Consider the following 16,093-nt stretch of genomic DNA (forward strand, 5'->3'; position numbering starts at 1 on the left):
CTAACTAAAGTACCCAATCACTAAGTTAAGACAATCATTTAACTAATATATTCTCTCTATATATGCCCTTGTAGGTCAGTGACAATGGTTTTGGAAAAAAAAAAAAAAACACACACACACATTATGGGTTTTTAGTTTTGTTGAATATCAAAGTGTCTACTTAAACCTTCTAATTTAGGTATAGGAGAAATTAAACTGGCAAAAGAAGACGACATAGGTTTTGGGTAATATGAATTTGTTTTCACTTTATTCATAGTCTAAGGTTGTTCCACCCAATAAGATAGCCAACAGACACATGTGGTAATTGAGCATGTGATGTTTGGCTGATCCTAATTGAGATGTACTATAATAAGTATAAAACTCACACTACATTTTGAAGTTAGTACAAAAGAAAGAAAAACAAATCTAGAGATTTTTTAAAAGATAGTGTTTAAAATATTTTTAAAGCTTGTAAAAGATCGTACTCTTATAGAAAAATTACTATAAAATAACAATTTTATTAATTGATTACATGTTGAAAAGTTAATATTTTAGATATAGTGGGTTAAAGAAAACAATCTCAAAATTAATTTTACCTGTTTCTGTTTAGTTTTTAAGTGAGGCCACTATAAAATATAAAGTTAGATATGCAGGATCACATTATACTTGTAGAGGACAGTGCTGCTCTAAGTCAGGGGTCTATAAACTACAGTGTGCAGATCAAATTCAGTCTGCATACGATTTCTGTAAAACAAGCCGCCCATTTGTTTCCATATTATTAATGGCTGCTTTCATGTTGCAGTGGTAGAGTTATGTAGTTGCAGTGGACAACATTTGGCCCACAGTCTAAAATATTTACTGTCTGGCTCTTCACAGAAAAAGTTTGCCAACCAGTGCTTTAGAGTAACTTAGCAGACTTATTTAACCTGTATCTTCAGTTTTTTTGTTTTTTTTTTTCCTGTATTCTCGATAGGAAAATCAGTGGGTGAGAATGGGAGCTAGAAAGTGGAAAGGAAGCATATCTTAGTAAAGAAGGCCTGCCCATCATTTAAAACGTACAAATTCCACTGCCTAAAATGTTAGTTATATCACTTAAAGAAAGAGAAAATGAAACAAGGGATAACAATATCAACAAAAACTTCAATAATCTATGCTTTGTTAATTCATATTGCCAAACGAGAATGATAACATATAATCCCTTTCTCCTCTAATATGCTCCTGTTACATTTCCTTGCTGCTAACTTCACTGCTGCCACTTTTAAGACAGATGGATTAAAAACTCTTATTGGCTAAAGAACAAGTAGGAGAGTGAAGTAGTGTTATACATTGAGAGGAAAAGCCATTATACATTGAGAGGAAAGGTTGAAGACAAAGTAAAACTCAGTTAAGAGTTTTGAAAAGAAAGGGGAAAGAATAAAGCTGAAATAAGAGATAATGTTTTTCTACATTTAGGGGTGGGCTCTCATCTAGGTTTTGTCATTTTGATTACATTTAACTACTGTTATGTTAACAGGGAGCATTTCCTTTTACACTATTTTTAAACCACAAAAATTGAATAAAACAAAACAGAAACCCTAGTTTCTAATTTTGTTTAAAATGATAGTACTTGAGGAGTCTAATGCGAATCTCATGGATGGACTTTGAGCCTGAAGCCATTTCTGGCAAGACTTGTCTTGACAGGCGAGAAGGAGTTTATTTTGCATGTGGTAGGGATGTGAATTATTAAGATCACAGAAAAGACTGTGGTAGTTAGTTTTTAAAGATGTTTAAAATGGTTCCTCCCACTGTCCTTTGAGTTGTAATTTTCCGTTCCTTCCATTAAGAGCTGAAATTTATTTCCTCACTCCTTGCATATAAGCTGGCATTCTGGCTTGTTTTGACCAGTTGGAGGATGTTATTTGACTTCTGAGTCCAGACCTTAAGAGATCATGCAGCTTTCAGTTTCATGTCCTTGGAATGCCTCCCTGAGGCCATGCTGTGGGTAAGATAGTATATTATTTATGTATTGCTACATACCAGTATTACCACAAGCTTAGCAGCTTAAAGCAACATGTATTTGTTTTATCACAGTTTTTGAGATCTAGGAGTCCAGACCCAGCTTATCTCAGTTCTCTGATCAGGATCTCACAGGACTGCAATTAGAGGGTTGGCTGGGGCCACAGTTTCATCTGAGGTTTGGATGGGTAAAGATGTTCTTCAAGGCTCATTCAGGTTGTTGGAGAAATTCATTGTTTCACTCTCAGAGATTGACTGCTATTCCTTGCTATTTTTTGGTTCCTCAATATGGTTCCTTGCTACCTTAAAGCCAGCCAAGAAGAGACTCAAAAATGAATATACAACTTATGTTATATATTATATATGAAATCATATACTTTTGCCATATTCTATCAGTTTGAAGCAAGTCACAAGTCCAGCCCATACTCAATAGAGTGGAGGGTATTCCACAAGGGTGTGAACAAAAAGAGGCAGCAATAATGCAGGCCACATTAAGAGTCTGTCATCACAGCTAGTCTAGTTTATTGGAGGATAAAAATTGTCAAAAATTGTGTAAAGTCTGAAATTTTACCCTACTTGAAATCTAATAAGTAAATTTACCACAATTTCATGGTTGCTGAAAGCAGAGACATGATTTCTGGGTCAGGGATAAAGAATTTTAATTTTTACAGAACTAGCAGTAACCAGAATATCATTTTTTTTCTACTGATTTTCTGAGCCCCAATCTCCCTGTGGAGTGTACCAAGTAATGTGTATGCAACACTAGTTGTGTTACATGAGTGCTCTGAGCTTATGACACCTGAATCTTTCATAGCAGCCAGTAAGTATGCTTACCTTTTGTTCTGGAGAGAGCAAGATGTTGGTACCACAATTTCTCATACTGGTCTATTGGTAAACAGAAAACAAAAATTGTACTTGGAGAAAATGTGGTTGTAGTACTTAAAAAATAAAAGGCAATAGAAGTTTCTTTGTTTTGAATTCCATGTGGCAGTTCATTTCCAAACTACTTAAAATATTTCCATAATAAAATATATGTAACATATTTGAATTTTAAAAAGTAAAAAAATGACAAAAGTCATTTATAAGTAGATGTGAGATTCTTAACATATCTAGCCAGACTTTCCAAAGGGCTAAAGTAAAATTTCCTTTTAATTGGAGTCAAGAGAATAATAAGGGTGAAAAGAAGCATCTCCCAAAAGCAAATATTTTTGTAAAAAAATTCAAGACTTTTTTTCCCCAATTAGAAGTAGATTATAATAAAGAAAAATTTTTCTTGTCATGTTATTTTAATTTTTTCAAGGCATATAACTTTGAACAATAATTTTAGGGGAGATTAACTTTGGTAATTTCTTTTCAGAATTATGTATATGCATATATATGTGTTTGTGTGTCTGTGTTATATATTTTGTTCTACTATTTCTATAAAATATTACTGATAATTTGTGATGTGGATGAGGAGGGTAGTTAGAGAAAAGAGAAGTCCTTCATAAGAGGAGTAAGTTTTTATTACAAAACTGAACAAAGATAATGGGAATGCGTAGTAAATTTTACAACATGTTTATATACAAGTTACAAATTTACATTAAGAAGTAAATTAAGGCATTTTCCCCAATGTATGGAAACAACTACAATGACATCAGAAACTAAAACAAAAGAAAAAAAAGAAGAAGAAACAAAACCAGGTAATCATGAAAGGAAATATCTATCTTGTGTTCAAAATTACTTTTAAAATGTGTCACAGTGATGAGAATGCTTTGTGCAAATGTCCAAAATGTAACCCATGGTGAGTTCCAACTAGAAAACCACTTTATTCTGCCTCCTCCAAAACTGACCTTTTAAAACTGTGCTGAAGCTAATTTTTCCTTTTTCTCTGGGTTTAAATTTGAGAAGCCTATAGCTTATCTCTTAACTTTTCACTTGTGTCTTAGTCTACTCAAATTTCCATAACAAAATAACAGACTGAGTGGTCTAAACAACAGAAATTTTATTTTCTCACAATTCTGGAGGCTGAAAGTTCAACATCAAACCAATTTGATTTCTGGAGAGGGCTCATTTCTTGGCTCGCAGTTGGCTTCCTTTTCACTTATCTTCACATGTTCTTACCTCAGTGTGAAACCACCTCACCTCAGGATTTTATAAAATCGATTAAGAAAAAAAAATCCAGCTAATCACAGCAGCAATCATTATGCCAACTTGCCTTTTGGCTCACTTACTTGTAGAGTCACTACTCCAGTGTAATGTGACCCTTATCACAAGACTCTTCATTTTCTATTCTATAAAGTCTAAGACATTGTGAGATGATAAGACTTCTATTGGAGCTTCTTTCCTAAATTCTTCATACTAAGAAAACTATAGATGACAGCTGATCTGGCAGGCCCAGTAAGAAGCTGACTCATGAAGAAATGCAGTTGCTGCATCTTGATGATTTCATGTCCCTTATCCTGACCAATTGACGACCTCAAGTTTTCCAGCCCCTCACTCTTCACAAATCCCCTTGAAAACCCTTGCCCACAGCCCCTTGACAAAATGGATTTGAGGCTTGAGAATCTTTCTCATTTCCTCATTGGGTGAGTTGTGATTATTAAACCCTTTCTCTGCTGCAACACTGCTGTTAGTGTATTGGTCTGTTGCTGTGTAGTGGGCATAGAAAACTGGCAGTCCTGTAACAAGTGGGTGTGCAGCTGAGGGTAGAAGTAGGGGTGGCAGGAGAAGAGAAAGATTTAGAAAAAAAGAAAAAGAATGCTTTCTCTGGTGTCTCTTCTTATGAAGACACTAATCCTACTGGATTAAGGTCACACTCTTATGACTTCATTTAACCTAATTACTTCTTTAGAGGACATGTCTCCAAATTCAACCACACTATGGATTATGGATTAGGGCTTCAACATATGAATTTGTAGAGATGCAAACATTCAGTTTATAGCAGTCAGTAAATAGGAAGTTTTATTCCTCTTTAACCTCAAACATTCTCACTTCAGTAATTTTTATGTCCATTCGAGTATAGAGATTAAAAATCATGAAATTCCTTCAAAATTGTAACATGTGCTTTCTCTGCCCATCTTACTTTTCTTACCCCTCCTGTAGCTTACTGGCAATGATGAGGGAGGATAATGAATAAAAAATAGGCAAGGAGCAAGAGTGGCCCAGTTAGTCTCATCAGTCAAAGGTCAGCAAACTTTCTGTAAAGCGCCAATCAGTTTTGCCAACATACAGTCTTTGTGGTAGTTACTCAACTCCAACATAGTAGTATAATAGATGAAAAATAGAAACCATAATTGTGTTCCAGTAAAATTTTTATTTACAAATGCAGGCAGGCCAATCTCTTTTCTAGAGCGTAATTAAAACAAAGAAAAAGGAATCCCATTTTTATCATCCTGCTACTTGGTTTGGTATAGCAACAGATGAGAAGCTGCAATCTTTGGGGGATGGAACAGGTAGGAATGTACATTTATTCTAAGCGTGTTTTCCTCACTCAGTGAATTTCAACATTTGCTGCATGTTAGAAATCTCTGGGACACTTTTAAAAAATCAGATTTTAAAATGCGATGCCCAGGCTACAAGGAGATAAGTTAAATCAGAAGGTGGTGATTTTTGATACCCAGTACTAATATTTTTTTAAAGATCCAACATGCCATCAAGAGTAGAAATAACTTTTTTAGCTGTAGCTTACTGAAAATAGTCAAACACCGTAAACACATTAGCACCTCGAACATATAAATGTTACCAGAAGCACCTTGGCAGAAGTTCCTCAGCAGTATTTATCCAGGTTTTGTATTATCTGATTTGTTCTTTTTTTTTTTTTGGTACCTGCATTGATTCTGCTCCATGAATTCATCTAGGCAACTTCATTAACTTATTTTTTGAATATTTATCTCAGCTTTTACCTGAAACATTTCTTTCACAACATGTGGAATATTTCTCCTAGGTTCACAGTCTACTGAAGGTGCTTTTGCAAACTTACTACTGAGAGCTATCTGACATAGTTGACTCCATCTTGCTTCTGACCCCTAAGCCATCCTTGGTCATTCTTGGGCATAGGCCAAGCTAACTTTGGGAGGAATTTAGTTTACAGTTTAACTTGAACACGACAATAATAACCCCTCCTTAAACTACTCTTCTCTTTGCTCAGAGACCCAAAACCACCCTTGTGAAACTAATGAAAAGTTGCAAGAATAGGATTATGGGAGGGGCCTGAACTCTGCTAAGATGTAGTCATAGTGTCTATAATCCTTTACTGCTCGGGAGTTATGTGACCAGAGGTCACAAGATATGTGACTTGACCAATTACTGCTATAGATAACATCACTATTGTAGAACCTAATGGTTTTTTGAGATACCTTTCAGACTGTTCCCACCCAGACTCATGACTCAACTGATCCTGTAGCCCCACCCAGAGGTGGACTCACCATATGAGTACCATTTTCCACACCCCTATGATTTCATCCTCAGTCAGTAAAGATCACCCATTCCTTAGCTATGATATGAGTGCTAACTTCAGTTCTCTCATGTGGGCCAGCCTCACATCAATTAAACCACTTCTCTACTGCAATGCTGTAGTCTCAGTGGATTGATTTTTGTCTATGCAGTGGGCAGGAAGAACCCATCTGATGATTACATGACTAAAATAAGTAAAAGGTACTCTGCACTCATGCCTTGCTACAGCCAATACTTAACAGAGCCACAGGCTAAAATGTTCTGAAAGTTGTTACTCTTAATTAGCTCTGTGTGTGGGAGTTGTATGTGTCAGCATAGTTTTGTGTTGACTGGAGGGCAGTCATTCTTTGCTAATACAAAATTAACATTTTTCAAATCAGCATTTATCAGCATTTAATTTTTTAATTAAAATCAGCGTTTAATGCTAATTTTTTATCAGCTTTATAATCTTTTATCAGCATTTCTCAGAGTTTACCTATTTATTGTTGTTATTTTTAGGTGCAGATGTTTGCTGACACAGCCTCAGCCTCATGGGAGGGACTCAACAAAATGGAATTTGTGATCTCTTCATTATAGGCAGAGGGTGAAGAAAAATGGGCAGCTTAATATCAGTCTAAGTTTGTTTAGATTATGTGGACGTCTAGATGACTTAGCAATTGGTTCTGGAGTATTTAATGTCATGTGATTTACAGCAATGTCATATTCACAGAAGCACTGGCAACACCCTAGCTCTTCGTTTCTGAAACCACTAGGTTTCTGGAACACAGGTTCAGATCAGGCTGAGCCCTGTTCTTAGTCAGAGAGTGGTGTTTTCTCCTTTTTAATTTTTAAATGAAATAAATCTGTTTTTTCCTATTCAAGGCAATTATAAATTCAAGACATCAGACAGCTTCCAGGACTGAGCCTACCTAGATAAAGTGTGAGGAGGTTAGTGCTGCCCATAATTAAGTTCATTGTTTCCTTGATATATCCCAGCTGAATCACATGACTCTTACACATTTAAGAAAATTAATACTTTTTTTACTTTAGCATTATGTGACCCACACTTTATTATATTTCACAAGACTCTCTCTGTAGTCTCAACTTTGTATATTGCCTTAAGCTATGAATACAAGTAAACACTGCAGAACATGTGAGACATTTGATGTAACTGAGTTTTAGAAGATACCTTATTTGATGTTCTGGATAATTATAGAATATTGTGTTTCTTTTCAGCAGACTGTCATCTCATATTCACCCTGAATGAAAAATCAGTACATTTAAGAATGTTCTTTTCCTATCAAACTGAAATGTTGCTTCTTTTCATTTTGCATATTTTTGCTTTTTATGTTCTTTTGATTAGGTGAACTAATTTTTTTTTTTTTTAATCTTATGGTTTGCTTTTATTGCCAACAGTCAACATTTGGTTTTATTTATTATTTGTATACTGTTTATTATTTTCTAATGTTTAATGTCTGTATTTCTCTTTAGTAATTACTTTCATCAAATTTTCTTAGGTTCATTTGGTTGTTTTTTTAAAAACTATTTTCTTGAATTAAGTATGTAATTAATTTGTGTTCATTTTTTGTTTTTAGAAATGAAAATATTTAAAGCAGAATTTTCCTCTGCAGTGTTCTAATTGTATCCCATGTTTTCGTAACATTCTCTATAACTTCTGTTTTGTCCTTTCTTTGAACTTCTGTAAGCGTATCACTTTAAAAATTATCTCATTTTTAGACACTCCAAAATTCCAATAAATCACAGTGTAGACACTATTCTATGACTATAACATAACAAAGCTAGAATGTAGCAAAAGAAAGCTAAAAACAAAGGTAGAGACACGTAGAATCTCTTTCTGTCTCTCTCAGATACACACACACAGACACACACATACACACCAAAATACTTACATTAACTCCAAACAAGGACTTAAAAGTTTTAAACTAATAAAATATTACAAATATTTCTTATGAATCAATTAATACTTTAAAAATCCTTTAAAAAGCAAAACCCACATATTTTAATGCAAAAGAAAATAAGGAGCTATATATCTTGTTCCAAATCAATGTTTTGTAAATGTTAAAATAATTGTAGTTGCATATATAAAAAACACCAATACCTCTTCTCTTAATTGTTAACAAGATAAAGAATGGATAATAGGAGTCAAAGAAAGGTAGCACATCTTAATAACTAATATTATGTTTACTAAAACAGAAAAAAATTTCAAAGGAACAAAGATATCTACATGTAACTATTCAGGGATAAATTCAAGTGAAGAATATTTTCAGAAGTTGAGAAAAACACTATAACATAAAGGAAAGGAAATGAGTAATAAACTACAATTAGACTGAAGAAACCCACTCAGAAAATAATATTCAGAAATAATGTAGAAGGATGTATGTTTTTCTCAAGGGGATTTTATAGAGATATTAATTGAAAATAATATAAAATATTATAAAACAATGGATCTAGAAAACCAAGTGGGAATTAGAAATAAATATTTTAAGATATCCTGGCAGTATCGAGCTATGTGAGTTAATTAGTTTCACAGTATAACTTAAAAATGATGAATTAACCTCCAGGCTGATTTAAGCTGATCCATTACACAAAGGGAAATATGAGGTAACCTCAGGTGCCTGTTTACCAAAGACTTTTAAAAAGCAATGTAATAAAGATCATCTTAGTCATTCTAAAGTAAGAATAAATGTCATAAAAAAGAGAAAGTGAGAAATTGAAATATGAAAAAAAATTATGCTTTTATTTATGAAATTCTAATTTAGCTTGGAATTAATAATTCTTTTTATTCAGATAAATGAGAAAATGACATAATGCTTATGATGGCCAAGAGAAAACAAGGTAGCAATGTATTTAAAATTTTTATTTTATCCTCATGCTACAAAAAATTAGAAGTCTTTAAATAATACATCTTGTCTGGAAAAGCACTTATATTTTGGATAAATTTAGTGTTCTGGAAACCATGTAAAATGTCTAGGTACTTAATGTTTAGAAAATCTTAGAGAAGTCAAACTTGTGTATATAATAATAATATACACAAATATATTTATACATCTATATCCATCTACTTACCTATCCCTGTGCCTGTATGTCTGTATCTATGCCTTCAAAGAGAGAAGATAGGATGTAAACATTTGAATAAAATATGTAATGCACGGAAGCATTTATTTAAAACTGTTATGTTTCAATAATAGGCAGAATTATTTTCAAAATATTAACTTGATAAAGGATTTCTTAATATTCTCACTGAATTCATCATGGTTCTCCAGAGAAAAGGAATCAACAGGATATCTATCTATCTATCTATCTATCTATCTATCATCATCTATCTATCAAGAGATAAAAATATATTTATTATGAGGAATTGGCTCACATGATTATGGAGGCCAAAAAGTCCCTTCATCTATTGTCTATAACCTGGAAGCCCAGAGAAATCAGTGGTATAATTCTAGTTCATGCTGAAAGGCTTGAGAATTAAGGAAGCCAATGGTGTATGTCCTAGTTCAAGTCTGTGGGCAGGAGAAGATGGATGCCCTTACTCAAATAGAGAAAGTGAATTAAACTTCTTTCATCATTTTATTCTATTTTATGCCCTCAGTAGATTGACTGATGCTTGTTCACATTAATCAAGGCAATCTTTTTTACCCAAACTACTGATTCAAATGTTAATATCTTCTAAAATCACCCACATGGATACATTCAGAAATGGTGTTTTGCTGGTTTGGCTCTGTGTTCACACCCAAATCTGATGTTATATTGTAATCCCCAAGTGTTGAAGAAGGGCCTGGTGGAAATGATTGAATCATGGGGACAGGCTTCTTCCTTGTTGTGCTCATGATGGAGTTCTCATGAGATCTGATTGTTTGAAAGTATGTAGCACTTCTCCCTTGTCTCTCTCTCTCTCTCTCCCCCTCTCTCTCTCTCCCTGTCTCTCTCTCTCTCTCTCTCTCTCTCTCTTTCTCTCCTGCTTCACCATGGTAAGATGTGCTTGCTTTCCCTTCACCCTTGCCATGACTGTAGGTTTCCTAAGGCCTTCCAGCCATACTTCCTGTATAGCCTGTGGAACTGTAAGTCAATTAAACCACTTTTCTTCATAAATTACCTAATCTAAACTAGTTCTTTATAGCAGTGTTGGAATGCACAAATCCATTGGCTATCTGGGCATCCCTTAGTTCAGTCAAATTGATATATAATGTTAGCAATCACATTATCACATTCACAATACACAATGTTTTTTGTGTATTGTGTATGTTTTATTTTTTTTTTTTTTTTTTTTTGTTTTTTTTTGTTTTTTTTTCTTTCTTTTTTTTTTTTATTATACTTTAAGTTCTAGGGTACATGTGCATGACGTTTATATCATGTATACTCCCCAATGCAATCCCTCCCTCCTCCCCCTCCCCATGATAGGCCCCAGTGTGTGATGTTCCCCTTCCCGAGTCCAAGTGATCTCATTGTTCAGTTCCCACCTATGAGTGAGAACATGCGGTTTTGGTTTTCTCTTCTTGTGATAGTTTGCTAAGAATGATGGTTTCCAGCTGCATCCATGTCCCTACAAAGGATGCAAACTCATCCTTTTTGATGGCTGCATAGTATTCCATGGTGTATATGTGCCACATTTTCTTAATCCAGTCTGTCACAGATGGACATTTGGGTTGATTCCAAGTCTTTGCTATTGTGAATAGTGCCGCAATAAACAAACGTGTGCATGTGTCTTTGTAGTAGAGTAATTTATAATCCTTTGGGTATATACCCAGTAGTGGGATGGCTGGGTCATATGGTACATCTAGTTCTAGATCCTTGAGGAATCGCCATACTGTTTTCCATAATGGTTGAACTAGTTTACAATCCCACCAACAGTGTAAAAGTGTTCCTATTTCTCCACATCCTCTCCAACACCTTGTTTTCCTGACTTCTTAATGATTGCCATTCTAACTGGTGTGAGATGGTATCTCATTGTGGTTTTGATTTGCATTTCTCTGATGGCCAGTGATGATGAGCATTTTTTCATGTGTCTGTTGGCTGTATGGATGTCTTCTTTTGAGAAATGTCTGTTCATATCCTTTCCCCACTTTTTGATGGGGTTGTTTGCTTTTTTCTTGTATATTTGTTTGAGTTCTTGGTAGATTCTGGATATTAGCCCTTTGTCAGATGAGTAGGTTGCAAAAATTTTTTCCCATTCTGTAGGTTGCCTGTTCACTCTGATGGTAGTTTCTTTGGCTGTGCAAAAGCTCTTTAGTTTAATTAGATCCCATGTGTCAATTTTTGCTTTTGCTGCCGTTGCTTTTGGTGTTTTAGACATGAAGTCCTTGCCCATGCCTATGTCCTGAATGGTACTACCTAGATTTTCTTCTAGGGTTTTTATGGTATTAGGTCTAACATTTAAGTCTCTAATCCATCTTGAATTAATTTTCGTATAAGGGGTAAGGAAAGGATCCAGTTTCAGCTTTCTACTTATGGCTAGCCAATTTTCCCAGCACCATTTATTAAATAGGGAATCCTTTCCCCATTTCTTGTTTCTCTCAGGTTTGTCAAAGATCAGATGGCTGTAGATGTGTGGTATTATTTCTGAGGACTCTGTTCTGTTCCATTGGTCTATATCTCTGTTGTGGTACCAGTACCATGCTGTTTTGGTTACTGTAGCCTTGTAGTATAGTTTGAAGTCAGGTAGCGTGACGCCTCCAGCTTTGTCCTTTTGACTTAGGATTGTCTTGGCAATGCGGGCTCTTTTTTGGTTCCATATGAACTTTAAAGCCGTTTTTTCCAATTCTGTGAAGAAAGTCATTGGTAGCTTGATGGGGATGGCATTGAATCTATAAATCACCTTGGGCAGTATGGCCATTTTCACGATATTGATTCTTCCTATCCATGAGCATGGTATGTTCTTCCATTTGTTTGTGTCCTCTTTGATTTCACTGAGCAGTGGTTTGTAGTTCTCCTTGAAGAGGTCCTTTACATCCCTTGTAAGCTGGATTCCTAGGTATTTGATTCTCTTTGAAGCAATTGTGAATGGAAGTTGATTCCTGATTTGGCTCTCTGCTTGTCTGTTACTGGTGTATAAGAATGCTTGTGATTTTTGCACATTAATTTTGTATCCTGAGACTTTGCTGAAGTGTTTATCAGCTTAAGCGATTTTGGGCTGAGACAATGGGGTTTTCTAAATATACAATCATGTCATCTGCAAACAGGGACAATTGACTTCTTCTTTTCCTAACTGGATACCCTTGATTTCTTTCTCTTGCCTGATTGCCCTAGCCAGAACTTCCAACACTATGTTGAATAGGAGTGGTGAGAGAGGGCATCCCTGTCTTGTGCCAGTTTTCAAAGGGAATTTTTCCAGTTTTTGCCCATTCAGTATGATATTAGCTGTGGGTTTGTCATAAATAGCTCTTATTATTTTGAGGTACGTTCCTTCAATACCAAATTTATTGAGCGTTTTTAGCATAAAGGGCTGTTGAATTTTGTCAAAAGCCTTTTCTGCATCTATTGAGATAATCATGTGGTTCTTGTCTTTGGTTCTGTTTATATGCTGGATTACGTTTATTGATTTGCGAATGTTGAACCAGCCTTGCATCCCAGGGATGAAGCCACTTGATCATGGTGGATAAGCTTTTTGATGTGCTGCTGAATCCGGTTGCCAGTATTTTATTGAGGATTTTTGCATCGATGTTCATCAGGGATATTGGTCTAAAATTCTCTCTTTTGTTGTGTCTCTGCCAGGCTTGGTATCAGGATGATGTTGCCTCATAAAAAGTTTAGGGAGGATTCCCTCTTTTTCTATTGATTGAATAGTTTCAGAAGGAATGGTACCAGCTCCACCTTGTACCTCTGGTAGAATTCAGCTGTGAATCCATCTGGTCCTGGACTTTTTTTGGTGGGTAGGCTATTAATTGTTGCCTCAATTTCAGAGCCTGCTATTGGCCTATTCAGGGATTCAACTTCTTCCTGGTTTAGTCTTGGGAGAGTGTAAGTGTCCAGGAAATTATCCATTTCTTCTAGATTTTCTAGTTGATTTGCGTAGAGGTGTTTATAGTATTCTCTGATGGTAGTTTGTATTTCTGTGGGGTCGGTGGTGATATCCCCTTTATCATTTTTTATTGCGTTTATTTGATTCCTCTCTCTTTTCTTCTTTATTAGTCTAGCTAGCGGTCTGTCAATTTTGTTGATCTTTTCAAAAAACCAACTCCTGGATTCATTGATTTTTTGGAGGGTTTTTTGTGTCTCTATCTCCTTCAGTTCTGCTCTGATCTTAGTTATTTCTTGCCTTCTGCTAGCTTTTGAATGTGTTTGCTCTTGCCTCTCTAGTTCTTTTAATTGTGATGTTAGAGTGTCAATTTTAGATCTCTCCTGCTTTCTCTTGTGGGCATTTAGTGCTATAAATTTCCCTCTACACACTGCTTTAAATGTGTCCCAGAGATTCTGGTATGTTGTATCTTTGTTCTCATTGGTTTCAAAGAACATCTTTATTTCTGCTTTCATTTCGTTATGTACCCAGTAGTCATTCAGGAGCAGGTTGTTCAGTTTCCATGTAGTTGAGCGGTTTGGATTGAGTTTCTTAGTCCTGAGTTCTAGTTTGATTGCACTGTGGTCTGAGAGACAGTTTGTTATAATTTCTGTTCTTGTACATTTGCTGAGGAGTGCTTTACTTCCAATTATGTGGTCAATTTTGGAATAAGTGCGATGTGGTGCTGAGAAGAATGTATATTCTGTTGATTTGGGGTGGAGAGTTCTATAGATGTCTATTAGGTCCGCTTGGTGCAGAGATGAGTTCAATTCCTGGATATCCTTGTTAACTTTCTGTCTCGTTGATCTGTCTAATGTTGACAGTGGAGTGTTGAAGTCTCCCATTATTATTGTATGGGAGTCTAAGTCTCTTTGTAGGTCTCTAAGGACTTGCTTTATGAATCTGGGTGCTCCTGTATTGGGTGCATATATATTTAGGAGAGTTAGCTCTTCCTGTTGAATTGAACCCTTTACCATGATGTAATGGCCTTCTTTGTCTCTTTTGATCTTTGATGGTTTAAAGTCTGTTTTATCAGAGACTAGGATTGCAACCCCTGCTTTTTTTTGTTCTCCATTTGCTTGGTAGATCTTCCTCCATCCCTTTATTTTGAGCCTATGTATGTCTCTGCATGTGAGATGGGTCTCCTGAATACAGCAGACTGATGGGTCTTGACTCTTGATCCAGTTTGCCAGTCTGTGTCTTTTAATTGGAGCATTTAGTCCATTGACATTTAAGGTTAATATTGTTATGTGTGAACTTGATCCTGTCATTATGATATTAACTGGTTATTTTGCTCGTTAGTTGATGCAGTTTCTTCCTAGCCTCGATGGTCTTTACATTTTGGCATGTTTTTGCAATGGCTGGTACCGTTGTTCCTTTCCATGTTTAGGGCTTCCTTCAGGGTCTCTTGTAAGGCAGGCCTGGTGGTGACAAAATCTCTAAGCATTTGCTTATCTGTAAAGGATTTTATTTCTCCTTCACTGATGAAGCTTAGTTTGGCTGGATATGAAATTCTGGGTTAAAATTCTTTTCTTTAAGAACGTTGAATATTGGCCCCCACTCTCTTCTGGCTTGTAGAGTTTCTGCCGAGAGGTCTGCTGTTATTCTGATGGGCTTCCCTTTGGGGTAACCCGACCTTTCTCTCTGGCTGCCCTTAAGATTTTTCCTTCATTTCAACTTTGGTGAATCTGGCAATTATGTGTCTTGGAGTTGCTCTTCTGGAGGAGTATCTTTGTGGCGTTCTCTGTATTTCCTGAATTTGAATGTTGGCCTGCCCTACTAGGTTGGGGAAGTTCTCCTGGATGATATCCTGAAGAGTATTTTCCAACTTGGTTCCATTTTCCCCCTCACTTTCAGGCACCCCAATCAGACGTAGATTTGGTCTTTTTACATAATCCCATACTTCTTGCAGGCTTTGTTCATTTCTTTTTCTTCTTTTTTCTTTTGGTTTTCTCTTCTCGCTTCATTTCATTCATTTGATCCTCAATCGCTGATACTCTTTCTTCCAGTTGATCGAGTCGGTTACTGAAGCTTGTGCATTTGTCACGTATTTCTCGTGTCATGGTTTTCATCTCTGTCATTTCGTTTATGATCTTCTCTGCATTAATTAATCTAGCTGTCAATTCTTCCACTTTTTTTTCAAGATTTTTAGTTTCTTTGCGCTGGGTACGTAATTCCTCCTTTAGCTCTGAGAGGTTTGATGGAGTGAAGCCTTCTTCTCTCATCTCGTCAAAGTCATTCTCTGACCAGCTTTGATCCGTTGCTGGCGATGGGCTGCGCTCCTTTGCAGGGGGAGATGCGCTCTTATTTTTTGAATTTCCAGCTTTTCTGCCCTGCTTCTTCCCCATCTTTGTGGTTTTATCTGTCTCTGGACTTTGATGATGGTGACGTACGGATGGGGTTTTGGTATAGGTGTCCTTCCTGTTTGATAGTTTTCCGTCTGACAGTCAGAAGGACTGTCTGTTGGTCTGTTGGAGATTGCTTGAGGTCCACTCCAGACCCTGTTTGCCTGGGTATCAGCAGCAGAGGTTGCCGAAGATAGAATATTGCTGAACAGCGAGTGTACCTGTCTGATTCTTTCTTTGGAAGTTTCCTCTCAGGGGTGACGCCACCCTGTGAGGTGTGGGGTGTCAGACTGCCCCTAGTGGGGGTGTCTCCCAGCTAGGCTACTCAGGGGTCAGAGACCCACCT

General features: G+C 36.1%; 1 long non-coding RNA gene across 1 annotated transcript in view; it reads right to left on the reverse strand.

The window, feature by feature from the left end:
• Positions 1-1,356: 1,356 nt before the first annotated feature.
• The window catches only part of LOC117095355, a 29,338-nt gene continuing 14,601 nt past the window's right edge, over positions 1,357-16,093 (reverse strand). The window contains exons 3-5 of the long non-coding RNA XR_004441936.1: positions 9,475-9,506; positions 2,809-2,859; positions 1,357-1,954 (exon numbers count right to left, since the gene is read on the reverse strand). This is a non-coding gene — a long non-coding RNA (uncharacterized LOC117095355). The remainder of the gene's footprint in view (positions 1,955-2,808; positions 2,860-9,474; positions 9,507-16,093) is intronic.

Source organism: Trachypithecus francoisi, unplaced genomic scaffold (assembly GCF_009764315.1).
Source record: "Trachypithecus francoisi isolate TF-2019V2 unplaced genomic scaffold, Tfra_2.0 Lachesis_group13, whole genome shotgun sequence".
Classification (NCBI taxonomy): domain Eukaryota; kingdom Metazoa; phylum Chordata; class Mammalia; order Primates; family Cercopithecidae; genus Trachypithecus; species Trachypithecus francoisi.